Consider the following 23,862-nt stretch of genomic DNA (forward strand, 5'->3'; position numbering starts at 1 on the left):
TTCTTTAATACCCATCTTGACATTCTAGAACAGTACTGTTGAAAGAAATGTAATGCAAGCCCCGTATGTAACTTAAAGTTTTTAGTAGCCTTATTTTAAAAAGGAAAAGAAACAGATAAATTAATTTTAATAATATCTAAAATTTAGCTCAATATATCAAAATACTATCATTTCAACAAATAATGTAAATTTTTTTTTTTGCACTAAATCTTTGAAATCTAGTATGTGTTTTATACTTATAGCACATCTCAGTTCAGACTAGCCACATTTCAAGTGCTTCATAGCCACAGTGGCTAGTTGCTGTCATATTGAACAACACAATTCTAGAGTTTCAAGGGTAAGTGTATAAACAGTCTACTGTCTAGAATTCTAGCAACAAACACAAAATATGCATTGATGTATCAAGTACAAACTTCTCAGCTGAGCTTTTAAGGCCCTCTGTAATCTGTCCTACCATTCTAGCCAGTTTGATCTCCTTTCTGGTACTGCATACACCCTGATCATTCCTGCCTCTATGCTTGGCTTTTGCTGTTCCCCTGACAAATGAGCCTCTTTCTGTTCCTTTTGCTGTTTTAACTTCTAGTTCTCTCCTTTCCTGGACTAAATTTCTCTCCTTTCCTGGACTACAGCAATTCCTATTGTTCTTTCTTCAGAACTTCCCTTAGTAATCTTTTAGAGGCTGTATCATAAAATTTAGCAGTTATTTTGATTATATTATCTTTTTGTTATTTGCTGTTATAGAGGAGTCTCTTTTCTCCACCAAAACTGGGAGCCCTTTCAGAAGAGTATCCATGTTGTATACTATACTTCTCAATCACCCACATAATCTACCCTAGTGCAGAGCCATTGGTGCACACTGAAAATGCTTTTTAGTGGCTTAGTATGCTGTTACAAGTAGTTTCTATACCATTTCATTTATACCTTTTCTCTCCAGTTAGATTGAAAACTTCTCCCAAACTAGATTCTGATTCTTTATCTCCCACACCACTTAGCACAAATATTACTAGGATTTAAATATCTAAGCTTAGCCAAAATTGGAGGGCAACTGACAGATTGATAAGTGCTTTTGCATACCTAATCTCATTTGATTCTCATGATAACTCTTTAATGTGGGACTTACTGATAGCATCATCACTTTCTAAATAATCAACATGAAGCTCAGAGGAGTTGATTGATTTGCTTGAGATCACACAACAGGGAATTGCCAGAAAGCCCAAATGATCTAACTACAAATGCAAAGCAATGCTTTCCATATCGGTGGTTACCACCCACACCCTTGGTGCATCCCATCTTACCTCCTCCAAATCAATGTGGAGCCAGGGGTTCTGTTTTGCTTGGTTTTTGTAATTAATGTTTCTCAGGAGATTCTTGGGCATCCAGCTCTGCCATGTCCAAGAACAAGTATTTGGGAACTCTCTTCAGACATGCTATGTAAAGGGTAGTTCCCTTCTTACTCCTGTGGGGAGGATTCCCAGGGCAAGGCATCCTTGTAAACGGTGTCCTCATCTGCTTCTTTTCCCTGGTTACTCCTCATTCCCCCTTCAACTTGCCTGAAAAGAGAAAGGAGTACAAGAATTGTTAAATGTCTGTGAATGAACTTCAATAATAGTTGAATCTAAATATAACCCCTCATGGTTATTATTCCAAAAATCCAGTGATTATAGTTCAGAACTTTGAGCTACACATTTCCTACCCCCTTTCACACAGAATGCCCCGCACCCATTAAAAGCAGCATTATTAAAAACAGCAGCTACTGGGCGTGCTTAGAAACAACTCTTCTCAAGTAAATAACTTGGAATGTTTTTATTTTAGAATATCAAAGGGAGTCTGGACCACATTATGGCTAATTGACTACATATTTCCATGAGCAGAAATGAAGCTATATTTTAGTTATAAAGATACTAACCACAATGTCTTTAATGTTGGTTACCAGCTTTTTTAAAAGAGGAGAGAGAAAGAAAGCAAAAAGTGAATTGCACATTACATTTCAGCTTAACTTAAATCTTAGCTCTAGTTATAGAACAAGGGGAAATTGGTGAATATAGCACAAACATTTTCGCCTAAGTACGGTGATTGCAACCATGCTGCCGTAGCCCTACTTTGTGTAGATCTATCCTGATTTTTAAAATGTTCTCATGGACAATTCTCTCTCTCTCTCTCTTTCTCTCTCTCTGCCTCTCTCTCTCTCTGTGTGTGTGTGTGTGTGTGTTTAAGTATGTGTGTAAGTGTTATGTATCTCTTTTCCTCTTCCCTCCTCTCCCTTCCTCTCCTCCCTAATGGGAGGTGGTTAAAGCAGCCTAGCTTGCTAGAAAACAATGAGTTCTGAAAGCTGAGCAAACTTAAACTGCAGAGCCATTTCTAAAGTAAGAAACACTTACAGCAAAGTTGATCTGACTCTTTTAATGACTTGCATAATTGTTTTTTTTTCTACATGTAATTAGGCTTAATAAGCATTATTTATTTTACAGCCTAACCAACCATTTTTGAGCTTAGCTACAGGAAGGAAGTTTGAGAGGGGGTAGAGAAATGCCAGTGTGAAGCCCCCACCCCTGCTGCCCCCTCACTGTTTATCCTATCTCAGAAGAAGGGCTGCAAATGGAGCCGCACCTAGCACCCCATGCTCCCAGACTCATTCTCCTCCCAGTTCACTTTGCTAGTGAGTAAATTACTCAACTGGGAATTTCTAAAATCTCTAGACTGTGGGTGGCCTTGATTAAATGCTCTAGGAAGAAAAGAAGAGAGAAGAAAAATCCTGGTTATCCAGAATTTTTGGATAATGATTCTTTCTGGGCAGTAAAATTTCTCAGATAACTGAGCATTTTTCCTTTAAGCTCCAGACTTTTAATTTTAACCATTTCAAATGGAAATCTAAATCAAACATATCATACTCTTCCCTGAGCTCTTAAACAATAGACACAATTTAAACTTTTCTTCACCAAGTTATAAAAAATGATAGTTTATTATGTAGAAAAATCACCTCAGAGGTTGTTGAGACATGTAAGATGTTTATTCTATTAAATGATCCAGATTTATATACATGTAAGTCCTTGTAATGGTTTTTTGTTTGTTTGTTTCATTTTGTTTTTTAAAGACAAGGTCTCCAGACTAGAGTGCAGTGGCACAATCACAGCTCCCTGCAGCCTCCAAGTTCTGGGCTCAAGCAATCCTCCTGCCTCCACCCCGCAAGTAACAAGGACTACAGGCATGCACCATCTTGCCCAGCTAATTAAAACACATTTTTTTGTAGAGACAGGCTCTCTTGCTCTGTTGCCCAGGCTGGTTTGCAATGTTGGTTTTTTTATATATATAATTTTTCTGAAAACATTCTTTTCTGTTCTCAGTGTACCTACCACTAGCAATTCCATTTCCCTCTTTTAAACTGCTATATTCACAAGAACTATGAATATAAGCATGAATATTAAAATATTCATAAAAATTAGAATAACAGGTCTCCACATTGAGTGTAAAGTAGAGGTAAATAGTTTCTGAGGGAGTATCTCTGAGGGAGCACATAGGACTTTTATGTGTCCTACTGAATTTCCTTGTTCTTGCCAACTTTCTGGATAGAGAGATTGTCAGAAGCATGAATTCTGGAAAGTTAAGAAATTATTGTGGCTGTTCTAAGGAAACTGACTCAGAAACTCAGAAGGAGGGTGCTATGGTTTGAATGTGTCCCCCAAAATGCTTGTGTTAGAAACTTAATCCCCAATGCAACAGTATTGGGAGGTGGGGCCTTATGGGAAGTGTCTATGTCACAGGGACTCCACTCTCATAAATGCATTAATGCCAATTATAAAAGGGCTTGAGTCTGCAATCTCTTGCCTCTCATGCATGCCCTTTGCCACGTGGTGCCTCTTCCCATGTGATGGCACAGCCAGAAGGTCCTTACCAGAGATAATCCTTCAGTCTTGGATTTCCCATCCTCAAGACCCATGAGCCAAATAAATTTCTACTGTTTATCCAGTCTGTGGTATTCTTTATAGTAACACAAAATGGGCTAAGAAGGCAAGGTGAGATGTGAATCTCCCTTCATAGAATGTGTAATAAAAATTATTTTAGGCTAGATGAGGGGGCTCATGCCTATAATCCCAGCACTTTGAGAGGCCAAGTTGGGGGGGATCACCTGAGGCCAGGAATTTGAGACCAGCCTTAGCAATAAGCAAGACCCTATCCCTACAAAAAATAAGAAAATTAGCTGGGCGTGGCAGCACACACCTGTAGTCCCAGCTACTCAAGAGGCTGAGGTAGGAAGATGACTTGTGCCCAGGAGTGCAAGGCTGCAGTAAGCTATGATTTCACCACTACACTCTAACCTGGGTGACATAGCAAGACCCCATCTCAAAATTAAAAAAGAAAGATTTTACTTTTCTGATGACAAAACTAAGGCATGCCAATTTTAAAAATATAGTCAAATCTTATAAATATATATGTATATAATACAGAAAAGTTCTTCATATTCTCGCCATCCCCCAACCCCAAATAACTACTTATGAAAAGTACATCAATGCTTTTTTTGTTTACATACTAGCATGTTATTATGAATTTTTAAAAACATAAATTTAAGATCTATCTGTACCTTACAACCTGATCTTTGAACTTACTAATTTATCTTGAATGTCTCATGAATTAGTCCATTTTTAGTTATTTCTTTGCTTTTTTACCCACACCTTAGTATTCTATTAAGGATTGTATTAGACACAGTTCTCTAGAGGGACAGAACTAATAGGAGATATAGATATAGATATAGATACAGATGATATTGATATAGATATATCAAAAGGAGTTTATTAATTTATAAGATCACAAGGTCCCACAATAGGCTGTCTACAAGCTGAGGAGCAAGGCGAACCAGTTTGAGTCCCAAAACTGAAGAACTTGGAATCTGATGTCTGAGGGCAGGAAGCATCCAGCACGGGAGAAAGATGTAGGCTGGGAGGCTAGGCCGGTCTCTCTTTTTCACGTTTTGCTGCTTTATATTTGCTGGCGGCTGATTAGATTGTGCCTGCCAGATTAAGAGTGGATCTGCCTTCCCCAGCCCACTGACTCAAATGTTTGTCTCTTTTGGAATCACCCTGACAGACATACCCAGGATCAATACTTTGTATCCTTCAATCCTATCAAGTTGACACTCAGTATTAACCATCACAAGGATATCCCATAAGTATTGAAACTGTTCTCTGCTGATGAATATTTAGACAGTATTTAATTTTTCAACATTAAAATCAATAGTGAAGTGAACATCTTTGAATATGTATAATTGAGTGAGTATTTGGGTAGAATAAATTCTTAGATGTTGATACGGTTTGGCTGTGTCCCCACTCAAATCTCATCTTGAATTGTAGCTCCCATAATCCCCACGTGTCATAGGAGGGACCCTGTGGGAAGTAATTGAATCATGGAGGCAGGTTTTCCCATGCTGTTCTCATGATAATGAAGAAGTCTCACAAGATCTGATGATTTTATGAAGGGGAGCTCTCCTGCACCTGCTCTCTTGCCTGCAACCATGTAAGACGTGCCTTTGCTCCTCCTTCACCTTCCGTCATGATTGTGAGGCCTCCCCAACCATGTGGAACTGTGAGTCCGTTAAATCTCTCTTTTTTTATAAATTACCCAGCCTTGGGTATTTTTTCATAGCAGTATGAAAATAAACTAATACAGATATGGAATTTGACCTTTGAACTTGCACTTATAGCTCTTATATAAATACCACAACCAGGGGAGTTCAAAACTATGGAAATGCATTCTCTCAGAGTTCTGGAGGCTAGAAGTCCAAAATAGAGGTGTCAGCAGGGCCATACTCCCTCTGAAACCTGTGGGGAAATTCTTACTTGCTTCTTCCTGGCCTCTGGTGGTTTGCTGGCAATCTCAGTTTGCAGCTGTGTAACTCTAGTCCCTGCCTTCTACATCACATGGTGTCTCTTCCTGTGTGTCTCTGTTTCCACATGGCCATCTTCTTATAAGGACACCAGTCACATTGGATTAGGGACCAACCCCACTCCACTATCAGCTGAACTAATTATATCCACAATGACCTTATTTCCAAATAAAGTCACATTCTGAGAACTGAGAGTTAGAACTTCAACGTATCTTTTCTGTGTGGGGAGCAGGTGAAGTAGGGGAAGGAAGGGACACAGTGTAACTCATAACATCTTTCAAAGGATAAAGGTTTTAAATATTTAATAGATGCTGCCATTTTCTTCAAAAACATTATGCCAATGTATATTCTCATTAACAATTTATGAGAGTACCAGTTTCTCATGGACACTGGATATTATAAATTTTCTATTATTTTCTAATCTGATAGGCAAAATTTATAACTCATTATTTTATTTTGTATTTCTTTATTAGTGAAATAGAGCAAATTTTCACTTGCTGTACTGACTACTATAAAGAACTAAAAAAAAAGGAAAAAAAATTAAGAATTTTTCACTTGCTTCACTAATTTCTTTTGTGATTTGCCTCTAATATCCTTTGCCCAATTTTTCTATTGTACTATTCATCTTTTTCTTATTGATTTATAAGGGCTTTTTCTTTACTAGAGGAATCTATAAACTCTTTGCTTATTATATATATTGTACTTTCCTCTCAATTTGTCCTTTATTTCTGTTCTTGCTACATAGAAGCTTATTATTATTATTATTATTATTATTGAGACAGGGTCTCACTCTATTGCCCAGGATGGAGTGCAGTGATGAGATCTCAGGTCACTGCAACTTCCACCTCTGGATTCAAGTGATTTTCGTGCCTCAGCCTCCTGAGTAGCTGGGATTATAAGCGTGCATCACCATACCCAACTAATTTTCATATTTTTAGTAGAGACGAGGTTTCCATGTTGGCCAGGCTGGAAGCTTATTATTTTATGTGGTTACCTTTCTCTTTTCAGAAACCAGGAATTTTCATTCTTAGAAAGACCTTATCCACCCCCAAATTATAGAAATAGATGCCAATGTTTTCTTCTAATACAATTATGGCTTCATTTATACATTTAGTTTTTTTATCCCATTGATATGTATTTTAGTATAAGGGTCAGGTGACAATCCATTATTCTTATTTTTCCAAATGGTGATCACATGGTTGTCACAGGCTGTTTATTGATGCATTTTCCCCACAGATTGGAAATAATACTTGTATCATATCCTGCTTTCTGTGTAAATTGCCAGATGCTTGGAGGTCCAGTTCTAGGCCACCCTATTCTGTTTCATTGTCCTGCCAGTCTCCTGCTGAGCTGGAACCAGTGTTAGAGTTACTGTAACTGTAATACAGCCTAATATCCCATGTGGTTTGTTTCCCTCCCTTACTTTCCATAGTTTTCGTGACTGTTCTCAGAAGTTTATTCCTCTAGATTAAGTCTAAGTTTTGGCAAGTTCTTTACAAAATTTCTGCAAATATTTTGATAGAATGGCATTAAACTTATAATAAGGAGAGAATTGGCACTTCATATATTTTTTCTACTCAAAAAATGGACATCTCTATGAATTCAAATCTTTTATGTCTCTCAATATTATGCCTTTTTTCTTCATATAGCACAGGTTATATAGTTTTGTTAACTTATTCTTAAGTGTGTGTGTGTGTGTGTGTGTGTGTTTTGAAACACATACACTCCCTCTGTCACTCAGGCTGGAGTGCAGTGGCGTGATCTCAGCTCACTGCAACCTCTGCGTCTTGGATTCAAGTGATTCTCTTGCATCAGCCTCCCAAGTAGCTGGGGCTACAGGTGTGTGCCACCATGCCCGGCTAATTTTTGTATTTTTAGTAGAGTCGGGGTTTTGCTATGTTGGCCCAGCTGGTCTCAAACTCCTGACCTTAGGTGATCCACCGTCCTTGGCCTCCCAAAGTGCTGGGATTACAGGAGTGAGCCACCATGCCCGGCCTGAAGTGTTTTTTAACTACTACTAGGAATAAGATCTTTTCGTCCAGTTAATTTTCTACCCGATTGTTGTTCAGTATGCAGGAAAGTTATGGGTTTTTAAAATATTAAATAGGTAACTGGTTACTTCCCTGAATTACATTGTTTCTAATGGCTTTGCAGTTGTTTCTCTTGGGATTTCAAGTGTATTGTCACATCATCTGCTGTAACTATAATTTTGCTCCCTCTCTTACAATATTTATATCTTTTATTGGTTATCTTATCTAATTATAAAGTTTTTCCAGAAAAAATGTTAGTTAACAGCAGTAATAGTGAACATGCTTGTCTTATTCCTGATTTAAGCAGAAACCTTTCCATTGTTTGTCTGTTAACTGTGATGTTGGTTTATGATTTAGGATACATCTGTCTATTGTATTATGGAAGTATTCTTATATTCCTATTTTGACACAGTCATTAAGAACATAAGAACATGCCACTTACTAGCTGTATGCAACCCACCTCCTAATATGTGACCTGAGGCAAGACTCTTAACCTTGCTAGGCTTTAGTGCCCTTATCTACAGACTGAATGGGAAAGGTAGTACCTCCCTCATTGTGTGATGGTTGAGGACTAAATAAGAAGACGCAAACAAAGCATATCAGATAGTGCCCAATACATAATAAGGGAAAAATAAATGTTAGTGCTTATTATTATTTTTTTTTACTGTGAATGAATACTGAAATCTGTTACATTTATTTTCTATACCTTTGAAAGTAATCATGACTTTTCTCCTTTGACTATTAACAGGGTTAATTATACTAATAGATTTCCTAAAATTGAATCTGGCTGAAATGAGTCCCACTCTGGTATTTTAAAATGGACTACTGAATTATATTTGCTAGTTTCCTTTTTTTTTTTTTTTTGAGATAGCTCGCTCTGTCACCCAGGCTGGACTGCAGTGGTATGATCTTGGCTCACTGCAACCTCCACCTCCCGGGTTCAAGTGATTCTTGTGCCTCAGCCTCCGGCGTAGCTGGGACTACAGGCATGTGCCACCATGCCCGGCTAATTTTTGTATTTTTAGTAGAGACAAGGTTTCATCATGTTGGCCAGGCTTGTCTCAAACTCCTGACCTCGAGTGATCTGCCTGCCTCAGCCTCCCAAAGTGCTGGGATTATAGGCATGAGCCACCATGCCCAGCTATTTCCTAATATCTTTATTAGAGTTTTTGCATTGTATTTAAAAGGAAGATTACCCTGAGGTATGTGTGTATGTGTGTGTGTATGATGGGTATAGGTGTATGGCATGGGCTATGTGTGTGCAGTATGTTTGTATCTGTGCAGTGCATGTGTGTTGGGGTGTGGGTGGTGTGGATATAAGGTGAATCTGTGTGGTGTGGTATATGTGTAGTGTGTAGGTGGTGTATGTATGTGAGACACATTTGTATTTGGGTAGAGTGTGGTATGTGTGATGTGTGCATGAATTGTGTGGATGTTTGTATTTGTGCAATGTTTGTGTGTGTGTGTCTGGTGGGGGAACAATGCTTGTGCATAGTGTGTGGTACGTAAGTGTTATCTCTATGAGGGTTTGGTACCAATGATATGTCGGCTTCCTAAAATAGGTAGGAGAATTTTTCCTTTAAGCTCTGGATGAGTTAAATAGCAACAAAATCATCTCTCCCTTAAAGGTTTAAAATGAGCAACTTAAATGACCTGGGCCTTGGGAGCTTGTGGTAGCATTATCCACTTTTTCCATGGTTTGGTTTTTGGAAGATCTCTGAGTCTATTTTGATAAGAATTTCTTTGAAAATCATCCATTCATTCCCATTTATTAGAGAATAGAGAAATAGCTATTTTGGATATGACATCAAATAATAGCTCAATCTAATTCTAAAGCTTTTCTGACATTTAGTATGAAGAGAAAAAGTGAGAGCATTTGAGAAGTCATTTTGGCACAAAGAACACTACAGGGATAGCCAAGAGGGAAAGACATACTGCCTCTGAGGTTGGATCATCTTTGAATAATAAAAATGGAGAAATGCATGACTGACTTATTTACCATGACTAGTTAAGTAGTAAATAAATATTAGGTTGGTGCAAAAGTAATTGATGTTTTTGCCATTGCTTTTAATTTTTGCTATTACTTTTAACCTCGATTACTTTTGCATTAACTTAATACCTACAAAATAAATGTAATCAGTGGACTAAGTTCTTCCAAATGTGGTAGTCCTTGAGGAAAATACCAAAAGCATTTTAGGGAGAGGCCTGCTAGGACACTTGTGGGTCAGACGGAAGCTCCGGCAGTGGGCACCTACAGCCACTGGCATCTCAGTAAGAAGTGCAGGCAGGGATCAAAACCCTGGGTCGAGGGATGTGCCTGCTGGCATGGAAAGTGCAGGCTCTGAGACTAGTGAGACTTGGTTATGACGTACCAAGCTGGAGTGACCCGAGGTGTTGTTCACGGGCTCTTGTCCTTACTGGAAGCTTATCTGTGTTTGTACCCACTTCCCTTCTTCCCGCCTAGACTTGAGAAGAGGGTGCTAAGTTAGCATGCTCAGTTAGATGGCCTAGAGGCATGTAGCTGAACTGCAGAGGTGTACAAGCATCTGTCCCCAGCCTCCCCAACCCCTTTTCCACCCCCTAAGGGTGCTGACTCCTCAGTTTCCAGATGCCGCTTCTGTGGCTGAAGTTTTCCCAGAATGCAGCTCTGCTCCTGGGCTCCACGCACCCAGAAGTTCCTCTCTCTAGTCCAGTCAGCTGCTTCTTCCATCACCATACAGAACCTAGAAGAACACTAAGGACAGAAGGGAAGATGAAGACCCATCGTTAACTCCCTCAAGCGATCTTTCAGAGGGAAACACTCTCCACTCTCAATATTGACCTTCTAGTTCCCGTTTTTATTCTGAGAGAATGTTTCTGTTCCTGGTCCTCAAAGGAAATAGGTTTTATTTGGTTGGCTTTGCATTCAATTGGCACAATTAGAACTGCAAGAGACATCACACTTGAGGAATCTGGGGCCCCAGAGGTTCAGCTGACGATGCTGTGCACATAGCAGATTGTGATAGTTCCATTTTATGTGTCAACTTCACTGGGCCACAGGGAGCCTAGCTCTTTGGTTAAACATTACTCTGGGTGTGTCTGGGAGGGTCTCTGAATGGCATTAATGTTTGAATTAATTGGTAGACTCAGTAAAGCAGGTTGGATCCGTTTCATCCAATCCACTGAAGTTCTGAATTAAAAAAAAAAATAAAGCTGAGTAAGAAAGAATTCTCTTTTTCTGTCTGACTGTCTTCAAGCTGGGACATAAGTCTTCTCTTGCCTTCATACTGACACTCAGACTTGAATTTACACCATCAGCTCACCCAGTTCTCAGGCCTTCAGAATCAGACTGGAACCACACCATCAGCTGTCCAGGGTCTCCAGCTTATTAACTGCAGATCATAGACTTCTCAGCTTGCATAATCTTGTGAGCCAATCTTTATAATAAATCTCTTTCTAGTTGGCTTTGTTCCTCTGCAGAACCCAGACAAATAACGCAAGTATTCAGTAAATGCCTGTTTACTTTGTGTAAGTGGCCTTTGGTAAGTCTGGTGAGCAGTTAGTGGCAGAGTTCCGACCAGGATGTAGGGTTGCAGGCTCATGCACCTGGACTCCTTCCACCAAACCAACACCAATTCACCCCCATGGAGGTGAGGCTGGAGAAAGAATGATGGTGATGAAAACAATGGCCCCATGGGAACCACCAGAAGCTGAGCCTAAAGAATAGGAGTAAGCCAAGGAGTCACCCAGGCCCAGTGAGTATCAGGAATCGGGGCTTTCAAACAAGGCCATTTGTCAGACCAGGGCAGCCTAGCAGCAGAAACGAGCTAGAAGCAAGAGACTCTGTATCCAAGGTGAAGCTTGCCTGGCTTGTCATTCTTTCATTCTTCCTGCTGTTGCAGGACACTGTGGCTTTCCCAGGAATGGCCTTCCCAGAATCTGAAGGCCCATCAGATGCCACATTAGACCTGCTACTTTTACCAGCTCTTTCTGATAGGACTACACAATATCTTTGACTTTAAGGGTTGAACTCCTAGAAAGCTGGTCTAAGAATCCATCCATAGAGTAAACATCACCTGCTGAACACCAAATGCCTCCTGAAGTACTTTTCAGACTCTGTCTGTGGACCACCTGTCTCAGAATTACCCAAGATGCTTGTTAAAAATGCACATTTCTAGACCCCACCCAGAACTACTGAATCAGCATCTCTGGGAGGGTGGCTGGGAGTCTGCATGTTTAATAATGTCTCAGGTGATTCTTATTTATGCACACTGACATTTGAGTTCTACCAGGTAACCCCAAATACATACAAGTTCCCTGGAAGTGGCCAAGTGGTGATGACAAACTCTGGCCCATACTCACTCCTTTGTTCATTTACTCACTCAACAAATAATGTTAAAGATTTTGTGCCCAAGGCATTGTGTTAGGTGCTGTGAAAAGTTAAATTTAACTAGTCAGTACTTATTTCTATTCAATTCACAGTTAATCCATTCTCACAGTTTTCTAGGCAACGCACAAGGTGCCGCAGATCCAACGTGAATAAGTCCTAATTGTGCTATTACTTTTGCACCAACCTAATAGTTTCTGACTATTAGTTTCTGAGCCGAGCAGGGAGGAGGACCCTCATAGAACCAATGTGACACAGCATGAGAGGTGCTGCTGATGTTATGAATAAAATACAGCAGAGTCTAGATGGGGAAAGAGTTATATCGAAGGGTAGAAATGAAGATTCAAAAGGGTCTCAGAAATGAGACGGCATTTGAAGTGGGTCCTTAGTAGAATCTTGCCTCTTGGAAGGAGCAGGGAGAAGAAGAGCATTCTTTCAGAGGGAGCAGCCCAAGAAAAGGCACAGAGACAGGCCGGGCATGGTGGCTCATGCCTGTAATCCCAGCACTTTCGGAGGTTGAGGTGGGTGGATCACGAGGTCAAGAGATCGAGACCATCCTGGCCAACATGGTGAAACCCCGTCTCTACTAAAAATATAAAAATTAGCTGGTTGTAGGGGAGGAGCCAAGATGGCCGAATAGGAACAGCTCCGGTCTACAGCTCCCAGCGCGAGCAACGCAGAAGACGGGTGATTTCTGCATTTCCATCTGAGGTACCGTGTTCATCTCACTAGGGAGTGCCAGACAGTGGGCGCAGGTCAGTGGGTGAGTGCACCGTGCGCCAGCCGAAGCAGGGGCGAGGCATTGCCTCACTCGGGAAGCGCAAGGGGTCAGGGAGTTCCCTTCCCAGGGGTGACAGACGGCACCTGGAAAATCGGGCCACTCCCACCCGAATACTGTGCTTTTCCGACGGGCTTAGGAAACGGTGCCCCAGGAGAGTATAGCCCACACCTGGCTCAGAGGGTCCTACGCCCACGGAGTCTCGCTAATTGCTAGCACAGCAGTCTGAGATCAAACAGCAAGTCGGCAGCGAGGCTCGGGGAGGGGCGCCTGCCATTGCCCAGGCTCGCTTAGGTAAACAAAGCAGCCTGGAAGCTTGAACTGGGTGGAGCCCACCACAGTTCAAGGAGGCCTGCCTGCCTCTGTAGGCTCCACCTCTGGGGGCAGGGCACAGACAAACAAAAAGACAGCAGTAACCTCTGCAGACTTAAATGTCCCTGTCTGACAGCTTTGAGGAGAGCAGTGGTTCTCCCAGCACGCAGCTGGAGATCTGAGAACGGGCTGACTGCCTCCTCAAGTGGGTCCCTGACCCCTGACCCCCGAGCAGCCTAAGTGGGAGGCACCCCCCAGCAGGGGCAGACTGACACCTCACACGGCCGGCCAGGTACTCCAACAGACCTGCAGCTGAGGGTCCTGTCTGTTAGAAGGAAAACTAACAGAAAGGACATCCACACCAAAAACCCATCTGTACATCACCATCATCAAAGACCAAAGGTAGATAAAACCACAAAGATGGGGAAAAAACAGAGCAGAAAAACTGGAAACTCTAAAAAGCAGAGTACCTCTCCTCCTCCAAAGGAACGCAGTTCCTCACCAGCAACGGAACAAAGCTGGACGGAGAATGACTTTGACGAGCTGAGAGAAGAAGGCTTCAGACGATGAAATTACTCCGAGCTACGGGAGGATATTCAAACCAAAGGCAAAGAAGTTGAAAACTTTGAAAAAAATTTAGAAGAATGTATAACTAGAATAACCAATACAGAGAAGTGCTTAAAGGAGCTGATGGAGCTGAAAACCAAGGCTGGAGAACTACGTGAAGAATGCAGAAGCCTCAGGAGCCGATGCGATCAAATGGAAGACAGGGTATCAGCCCTGGAAGATGAAATGAATGAAATGAAGCGAGAAGGGAAGTTTAGAGAAAAAAGAATAAAAAGAAACGAGCAAAGCCTCCAAGAAATGTGGGACTGTGAAAAGACCAAATCTACGTCTGATTGGTGTACCTGAAAGTGACGGGGAGAATGGAACCAAGTTGGAAAACACTCTGCAGGATATTATCCAGGAGAACTTCCCCAATCTAGCAAGGCAGGCCAACATTCAGATTCAGGAAATACAGAGAATGCCACAAAGATACTCCTCGAGAAGAGCAACTCCAAGACACATAATTGTCAGATTCACCAAAGTTGAAATGAAGGAAAAAATGTTAAGGGCAGCCAGAGAGAAAGGTCGGGTTACCATCAAAGGGAAGCCCATCAGACTAACAGCGGATCTCTCAGCAGAAACCCTACAAGCCAGAAGAGAGTGGGGGCCAATATTCAACATTCTTAAAGAAAAGAATTTTCAACACAGAATTTCATATCCTGCCAAACTAAGCTTCATAAGTGAAGGAGAAATAAAATACTTTACAGACAAGCAAATGCTGAGAGATTTTGTCACCACCAGGCCTGCCCTATAAGAGCTCCTGAAGGAAGCTCTAAACATGGAAAGGCACAACCGGTACCAGCCACTGCAAAATCATACCGAAATGTAAAGACCATCGAGACTAGGAAGAGACTGCATCAACTAACGAGCAAAATAACCAGCTAACATCATAATGACAGGATCAAATTCACACATAACAATATTAACTTTAAATGTAAATGGACTAAATGCTCCAATTAAAAGACACAGACTGGCAAATTGGATAAAGACTCAAGACCCATCAGTGTGCTGTATTCAGGAAACCCATCTCATGTGCAGAGACACACATAGGCTCAAAATAAAAGGATGGAGGAAGATCTACCAAGCAAATGGAAAACAAAAAAAGGCAGGGGTTGCAATCCTAGTCTCTGATAAAACAGACTTTAAACCAACAAAGATCAAAAGAGACAAAGAAGGCCATTACATAATGGTAAAGGGATTAATTCAACAAGAAGAGCTAACTATCCTAAATATATATGCACCCAATACAGGAGCACCCAGATTCATAAAGCAAGTCCTGAGTGACCTACAAAGAGACTTAGACTCCCACACATTAATAATGGGAGACTTTAACACCCCACTGTCAACATTAGACAGATCAATGAGACAGAAAGTCAACAAGGATACCCAGGAATTGAACTCAGCTCTGCACCAAGTGGACCTAATAGACATCTACAGAACTCTCCACCCCAAATCAACAGAATATACATTTTTTTCAGCACCACACCACACCTATTCCAAAATTGACCATATACTTGGAAGTAAAGCTCTCCTCAATAAATGTAAAAGAACAGAAATTATAACAAACTATCTCTCAGATCACAGTGCAATCAAGCTAGAACTCAGGATTAAGAATCTCACTCAAAACCGCTCAACTACATGGAAACTGAACAACCTGCTCCTGAATGACTACTGGGTACATAACAAAATGAAGGCAGAAATAAAGATGTTCTTTGAAACCAACGAGAACCAAGACACAACATACCAGAATCTCTGGGATGCATTCAAAGCGGTGTGTAGAGGGAAATTTATAGCACTAAATGCCCACAAGAGAAAGCAGGAAAGATCCAAAATTGACACCCTAACATCACAATTAAAAGAACTAGAAAAGCAAGAGCAAACACATTCAAAAGCTAGCAGAAGGCAAGAAATAACTAAAATCAGAGCAGAACTGAAGGAAATAGAGACACAAAAAACCCTTCAAAAAATAAATGAATCCAGGAGCTGGTTTTTTGAAAGGATCAACAAAATTGATAGACCGCTAGCAAGATTAATAAAGAAAAAAAGAGAGAAGAATCAAATAGATGCAATAAAAAATGATAAAGGGGATATCACCACCGATCCCACAGAAATACAAATTACCATCAGAGAATATTACAAACACCTCTACACAAATAAACTAGAAAATCTAGAAGAAATGGATAAATTCCTCAACACATACACCCTCCCAAGACTAAACCAGGAAGAAATTGAATCTCTGAATAGACCAATAACAGGAGCTGAAATTGTGGCAATAATCAATAGCTTACCAATCAAAAAAAGTCCAGGACCAGATGGGTTCACAGCCGAATTCTACCAGAGGTACAAGGAGGAGCCGGTACCATTCCTTCTGAAACTATTCCAATCAATAGAAAAAGAGGGAATCCTCCCTAACTCATTTTATGAGGCCAGCATCATCCTGATACCAAAGCCTGGCAGAGACACAACAAAAAAAGAGAATTTTAGACCAATATCCTTGATGAACATTGATGCAAAAATCCTCAATAAAATACTGGCAAACCGAATCCAGCAGCACATCAAAAAGCTTATCCACCATAATCAAGTGGGCTTCATCCCTGGGATGCAAGGCTGGTTCAATATACGCAAATCAATAAATGTAATCCAGCATATAAACAGAACCAAAGACAAAAACCACATGATTATCTCAATAGATGCAGAAAAGGCCTTTGACAAAATTCAACAATGCTTCATGCTAAAAACTCTCAATAAATTAGGTATTGATGGGACGTATCTCAAAATAATAAGAGCTATTTATGACAAACCCACAGCCAATATCATACTGAATGGGCAAAAACTGGAAGCATTCCCTTTGAAAACTGGCACAAGACAGGGATGCCCTCTCTCACCACTTCTATTCAACATAGTGTTGGAAGTTCTGGCCAGGGCAATTAGGCAGGAGAAGGAAATCAAGGGTATTCAAGTAGGAAAAGAGGAAGTCAAATCGTCCCTGTTTGCAGATGACATGATAGTATATCTAGAAAACCCCATTGTCTCAGCCCAAAATCTCCTTAAGCTGATAAGCAACTTCAGCAAAGTCTCAGGATACAAAATCAATGTACAAAAATCACAAGCATTCTTATACATCAATAACAGACAAACAGAGAGCCAAATCATGAGTGAACTTCCATTCACAATTGCTTCAAAGAGAATAAAATACCTAGGAATCCAACTTACAAGGGATGTGAAGGACCTCTTCAAGGAGAACTACAAACCACTGCTCAACGAAATAAAAGAGGATACAAACAAATGGAAGAACATTCCATGCTCATGGGTAGGAAGAATCAATATCATGAAAATGGCCATCCTTCCCAAGGTAATTTACAGATTCAATGCCATCCCCATCAAGTTACCAATGACTTTCTTCACAGAATTGGAAAAAACTACTTTAAAGTTCATATGGAATGAAAAAAGAGCCCGCATCGCCAAGTCAATCCTAAGCCAAAAGAACAAAGCTGGAGGCATCACACTACCTGACTTCAAACTATACTACAAGGCTACAGTAACCAAAACAGCATGGTACTGGTACCAAAACAGAGATATAGATCAATGGAACAGAACAGAGCCGTCAGAAATAATGCCACGTATCTACAACTATCTGATCTTTGACAAACCTGAGAAAAACAAGAAATGGGGAAAGGATTCCCTATTTAATAAATGGTGCTGGGAAAACTGGCTAGCCATATGTAGAAAGCTGAAACTGGATCCCTTCCTTACACCTTATACAAAAATCAATTCAAGATGGATTAAAGACTTAAACGTTAGACCTAAAACCATAAAAACCCTAGAAGAAAACCTAGGCATTACCATTCAGGACATAGGCATGGGCAAGGACTTCATGTCTAAAACACCAAAAGCAATGGCAACAAAAGCCAAAATTGACAAATGGGATCTAATTAAACTAAAGAGCTTCTGCACAGCAAAGGAAACTACCATCAGAGTGAACAGGCAACCTACAAAATGGGAGAAAATTTTCGCAACCTACTCATCTGACAAAGGGCTAATATCCAGAATCTACAATGAACTCCAACAAATTTACAAGAAAAAAACAAACAACCCCATCAAAAAGTGGGCGAAGGACATGAACAGACACTTCTCAAAAGAAGACATTTATGCAGCCAAAAAACACATGAAAAAATGCTCACCATCACTGGCCATCAGAGAAATGCAAATCAAAACCACAATGAGATACCATCTCACACCAGTTAGAATGGCAATCATTAAAAAGTCAGGAAACAACAGGTGCTGGAGAGGATGTGGAGAAATAGGAACACTTTTACACTGTTGGTGGGACTGTAAACTAGTTCAACCCTTGTGGAAGTCAGTGTGGTGATTCCTCAGGGATCTAGAACTAGAAATTCCATTTGACCCAGCCATCCCATTACTGGGTATATATCCAAAGGACTATAAATCATGCTGCTATAAAGACACATGCACACGTATGTTTATTGCGGCATTATTCACAATAGCAAAGACTTGGAACCCAAATGTCCAACAATGATAGACTGGATTAAGAAAATGTGGCACATATACACCATGGAATACTATGCAGCCATAAAAAATGATGAGTTCATGTCCTTTGTAGGGACATGGATGAAATTGGAAATCATCATTCTCAGTAAACTATCGCAAGAACAAAAAACCAAACACCGCATATTCTCACTCATAGGTGGGAATTGAACAATGAGGACACATGGACACAGGAAGGGGAACATCACACTTTGGGGACAGTTGTGGGGTGGGGGGAGGGGGGAGGGATAGCATTGGGAGATATACCTAATGCTAGATGACGAGTTGGTGGATGCAGCGTACCAGCATGGCACATGTATACATATGTAACTTACCTGCATGTTGTGCACATGTACCATAGAGCCTAAAGTATTATAATAATAATAATAATAATAATAATAAAAAGAAAAAAAAATTAGCTGGTTGTGGTGGCGGGCGCCTGTAGTCCCAGCTACTTTGGAGGCTGAGGCAGGATAATCGCTTGAATAAGGGAAGCAGAGGTTGCAGTGCGCCGAGATCATGCCACTGCACTCCAGCCTGGTGACAGATCAAAACTCCTTCTCAAAAAAAAAAAGGCACAGAGACATAAAGATGCTGGGCATATGTGAGGTCCAATGAGTGGTCTGGTGTGATCTGCCTGTGGAGTGCCTGCCACGAGGAAACCAGCTGAAAATGAACCCAGAAACACAAGCAGGTGCCAGATTGAGAGGAACCTTGAATGTTATTCTGGAGTCTGAACTTGGTCCTATGAACCAGCAGTTCCCAAACCTGACTGTGCAACTGTGCAGATTCTTAAGCCCTATCCACTTCCGATCTGATTGAATCTGGGTGGGACCTAGGAGTCTGTATTTTCACCAAGCTCTGCAGGTAACGCCAATGCACAGCCATGGTTGGGACCCACTGAAACAAAGATTGCTAGAAGGAGTCCCAGTAAAGGAAAGTCATTATCGCAGTTGGGCTCTGGGCAGCGTGGGACTACCCAGGTGATTAGAGAGGCATTTAAGAAGCACATTTTTTTTTTGAGACCGAGTCTCGCTCTGTTATCCCGGCTGGAGTGCAGTGCCTGATCTCAGCTCACTGCCACCTCTGCCTTCCAGGTTCAAGCGATTCTCTTGCCTTAGCCTCTTGAGTAGCTGGGATTACGGGCATATGCCACCACACCTGGCTATTTTTTTTTATTTCTAGTAGAGATGGGGTTTTACCATATTGGCCAGGCTGGTCTTGAACTCCTGGTTAGGTGATCTGCCCACGTAGGCCTCCCAAAGTGCTGGGATTACAGGCGTGAGCCACTGTACCAGCCTTAAGAAACAAAATGTAAGGCCTTCACTTTTAGCGCTTGCACAATCCTGGAAGAAGGGCCTCCTTAAATTGTGTGCCCTTGGCACCTCACTTACCCCACCCTATCTCAGCCATAACTCTGGGGACAATGCAGAGGCCTGGAGGAAGAGGGGGACATATAACAGAGCAGGCCATAAGGAGGCCAGTACAATAGTCCCGGTGAAAGAGGATGATGGCTTCAGGGAAGGAGAGAAGATCAGGGGGCCCTTCCAAAGCAGCACCAGCAAGACTCAGGTGATGCAGAGCAGCAGTCCGGGGGACATGGAGGTTCTCTGGCTTTGGGACTGGAGCATGAGTGGTGGGCACTGGCAGAGCAGATATGAAGTAGGTTTGGGGAGAAGATAAGGGGTTCAGCTTGGGACATGCTGAGTTGGAAGTTCTTGTAAGAAGATTCTGGGCAGAACCGTACTACCCTTTCCCCTAAAGATATATTTGAGTACATCTTGTTGCAAGAATCTCAACAAATTCAACAACTGGTTATTAAGCACCTACTATGTGCAAAGCCCTGTGCAGAATGCTATAGGGGTACTGGTGGGGCACAAAAAGTGAATAAGCCACTACCCTAAGTCCCCAGGACCACATCTATGCAACGAGTAATTCCCGTATGTATTAGTCTATACTGGATTCAATGATAAAAGTATAGCGTGTGCTGCAGGTGCCTAGAAAAAGGATTTGTAAGATTAATTCTGACTGTGGAAATTGGAGAAAACTGCTTGGAGGTGGGAGCTGCACTGATTTCTGGATGTTGGTACAGGAGAGCAGAGCAAGCAAAGCAGATAAAAATTTGAGCAAAGTCACTGAAGTTGGAAATGCAGAGTAGTAGGTTACTTTGAAGACCATTTATGAACAGACATTTATTCAGCACTTTATGTATGCCCAGTACAGTGGCAGTGTGGCAGCCATGAGAGCTACTACAGGGAGCTCAGTTGTCCAAGAAGCCAACATCTACATGCTGAAATCCACCATTTCCCTGGCGCTGAGGCCACTCTCACTCCAGAGGCCACTCTCGGCCAGTGACTGAGCAGGACAGGAATTCTTGGGCAGGCCCATTCCTAGATGATATGGTTTTGGCTGGACAGTTTTGGCTCAAAGACTCCTGGTAGCCTTGCCAAATCTTCGCTAGACTGCACCGTGGTCTAGGACACCTCCACCCAATCTCCCTTCACTGTCACCTTCCCTCAGGGTCTGATCCCAGCCTTACTGGCTCACCTCAATTTCTATCACACAGGCTTTTCTGAGGACCCAGGCTAACTCAGGTATTATGAGGGGAATTAATATCAAGGTGATTCTTTTTCACACTTCTTTGCATGTTGAATCATTCCTTAAATATCATGTGAAGGCTATCTGTCGTAAGGAATTTAGCAGAGCAATATTTATAAAAAGAAGATTTTTTTGAGAAAGGACAAATCACTCTGCACTTTTTTGTGTGCATATCAAAATTTCTCAAAAGGAATGCAGCTAATGTCAAAACAAGTTTGTAGGCCAGCTGTAGCCTCGGTGGGAGCGGACAACACTGGGGAGCGCAAAACTGAGCTGGGGATGTTCCTGCTGGCCTCACTGGCTCTGTGCTTTCTCAGACCGTACACTAAAGATGTTTTCTAAGGTTCCGTGATTTTCCAAAGATCACATGGAGTAGTGGACACAGGTTTTGGAGCCCAGAAAGTCTTGGTTCAAATTTGCAAATGTATCACTTTCTATGTAACCTCCAACTTAGGTTCCTTAACCTTTCTGAGCTGCTGTTCCTTCATCTGAAAATTGGGCTAGCATATGGAACTTGCATAGTTACAGGGAAAATTAGAGAAAATGTATAGAGTACCAGCCGCTCTATAATTGGGAGTTTTTATGTTAGTTTTATCAAAAAGTTAGGCTGAGTTTAGCAGTATAAAATGAAATGGAGTTGAGGTGACATCGAAGAACACTCAGGCTAAGGATCCAGTGTTCTCTCTGTCACTGCCAACAAGAGGAAACAGTTCAGGGATCCAAAGGGAAACCATCCAACAGCCAATACTAGAGATTGCACTTTTAAAATTCTTTTTAACTTCAGCTATTAGAACCAGAATCTTTGGCAGATTTTAGTATAGGATCTCATGGCACACAAACCTCTGCTCTGCTCTATCAGGGTAGTCAAAATATTGGATCAGTGGACCAAGATGTTTCCATGCCAGGTATCCCTTGGCACAGAAAATGATAGACCCTCACTCTCCTGATTCCTGGCAGAGGGCAATCCCAGTTGTGTGTACCTGTAAACCTCTATAGTGGGTTAAAAATGGCTGCAAATGCTTCGACATTCCTCCTGTAGAGATGTGGGCTTCATTTGCCCTCCCCTTGATTCTGAGTTGGTCCACTAGAATACAGTGGAAGGGAAGCTCTGCTAGTTCTAAGACTAGCCTGTAAGAGAACAGGCAGCTTCCTCCTTGTTCTTTTAGAGCCCTGAGTAGCCACATGGAAAGCCAGGCTGTCCTGCTAGAAAGATCACATGGAGAGGCCATGAAACTACATGGAGAGGGAGACCAGCCAAGCCAGCCTTGCAGCCAGAGCCATGACCTTGAAGGTGTCCGGAATGTGAAGAAAAGTCATCTTGGACCCTCCAGATCAGACCAGTTGCAGCTGAATTCTACTGAACAATCCCAGGCAGCACCAGGTAGAACAAAAGAATCACCTATCTGAGAGCTGCCAAATTCCTGACTCCCCAAATAGTGAAATATAGCAAAATGGTTGTTTTAAGCCACTAAATTTGGTAGTCATTTGTTATGCGGCAGTAGATAACCCTGAAGAAAGTATCTGCACTTGAACCTCCCTTTGTATAGTACCCAGGCAACCCTACAGACTTGAAATGACTTGCACCCTGAACACTTTATTAGACTGAGGTTTGGCATATCTTGGAACTTGTTGCCTGCTTACCATTTCAGGGCTCCAGGTGTGTTTATGGGAGATATTCAAAGGAATGTACCAGACTCAATATTGAAATTGATTAGTCTCCCTCAACTGTAATTTTTTCCCCTTGATTATTGTTTTAAAATTTGGAACAATAAGATTGTAGAGAGGAGAAAGAGAAAGGATGGAGTATGGGAAAGGGAGAAAATAAAAAGAAAAAGGTGAAGGAGTCTCAGGTTGGTTAGCATCTACTCAGAAAGGAAGAAATAAAATCAAAACCTCCAAATGAAGAAAGGCCCTAATCCTTGCCCACCTTTTGGAAACCCCGCTCATTGTTCCACACCAACCCCACCTTAGAGAAGGAATCAAGACAAATGGCTAACAGCCATAGAATTCCTGTATTCTCAGCTTCTATTTAACATCACTTTCTGTTTTATATTCATTCATTCAGTCCACAAGCATTTATTGAATCAGTGTTTTCTGTGGGAAAAACTAAAAAATGTGATATAATTGAAACATCTACTTCACCCATTTGAGACTGAAAAGAAGATGATAACTCTTTTCATAATCAAATTAATACAATTCTGTACCCCCATTCCAAAGGCACTCTCTGGTCCTGGAGTGTCCTGCCTGTGATACATTCTAGAAGCCCACAGGTGATTATCCAAATGACTTCAAAGAAAGCCCATTCTGTCTGCCAAAGAAACCATCCTCCGCCACCATTGTTGCAGCACAGCTTCACTATAGAACTGCTGAAGCAGGAAGTCCATCAGACTCTTTAGCCAAAAGAAGTGCTATGGTGGCAGAGGTACATGGCAGAAAGACTTGAGGTTATTGTGCCTACCTTGCCCCCATAGCCAGCAGTCCAGTGCCGGCCTTGTGCATTGTAGGAATCGCCATTGAATGTGTGTCTCACTGCCAGTTTGGCGGTGGTTTCTGAGAGTTCAGGGAGGATGAGCACACCCTTCCCTCCCAATGCCTTGTCAATTTTGGGCACTTCAGACCCAGAGATCTTTAGGGAAACATCCATGTACCTGAAAATGTTCTCCTGCCTTGGTATGCCATGGAAACTTGGTGACCAGGCAGTAGAGGTTTCACAGTAGCCACAAGCTATACCCCAAACCAGACCTTTTCCATG

General features: G+C 41.5%; 1 long non-coding RNA gene across 1 annotated transcript in view; it reads right to left on the reverse strand.

Annotated features, from left to right (window-relative positions):
* The window catches only part of LOC129057708 (uncharacterized), a 98,424-nt gene that overhangs the window by 44,144 nt on the left and 30,418 nt on the right, over positions 1–23,862 (reverse strand). The window contains exon 3 of the long non-coding RNA XR_008522428.2: positions 1,296–1,550. This is a non-coding gene — a long non-coding RNA (uncharacterized LOC129057708). The remainder of the gene's footprint in view (positions 1–1,295; positions 1,551–23,862) is intronic.

Source organism: Pongo abelii, chromosome 12, assembly GCF_028885655.2.
Source record: "Pongo abelii isolate AG06213 chromosome 12, NHGRI_mPonAbe1-v2.0_pri, whole genome shotgun sequence".
Taxonomy (NCBI): domain Eukaryota; kingdom Metazoa; phylum Chordata; class Mammalia; order Primates; family Hominidae; genus Pongo; species Pongo abelii.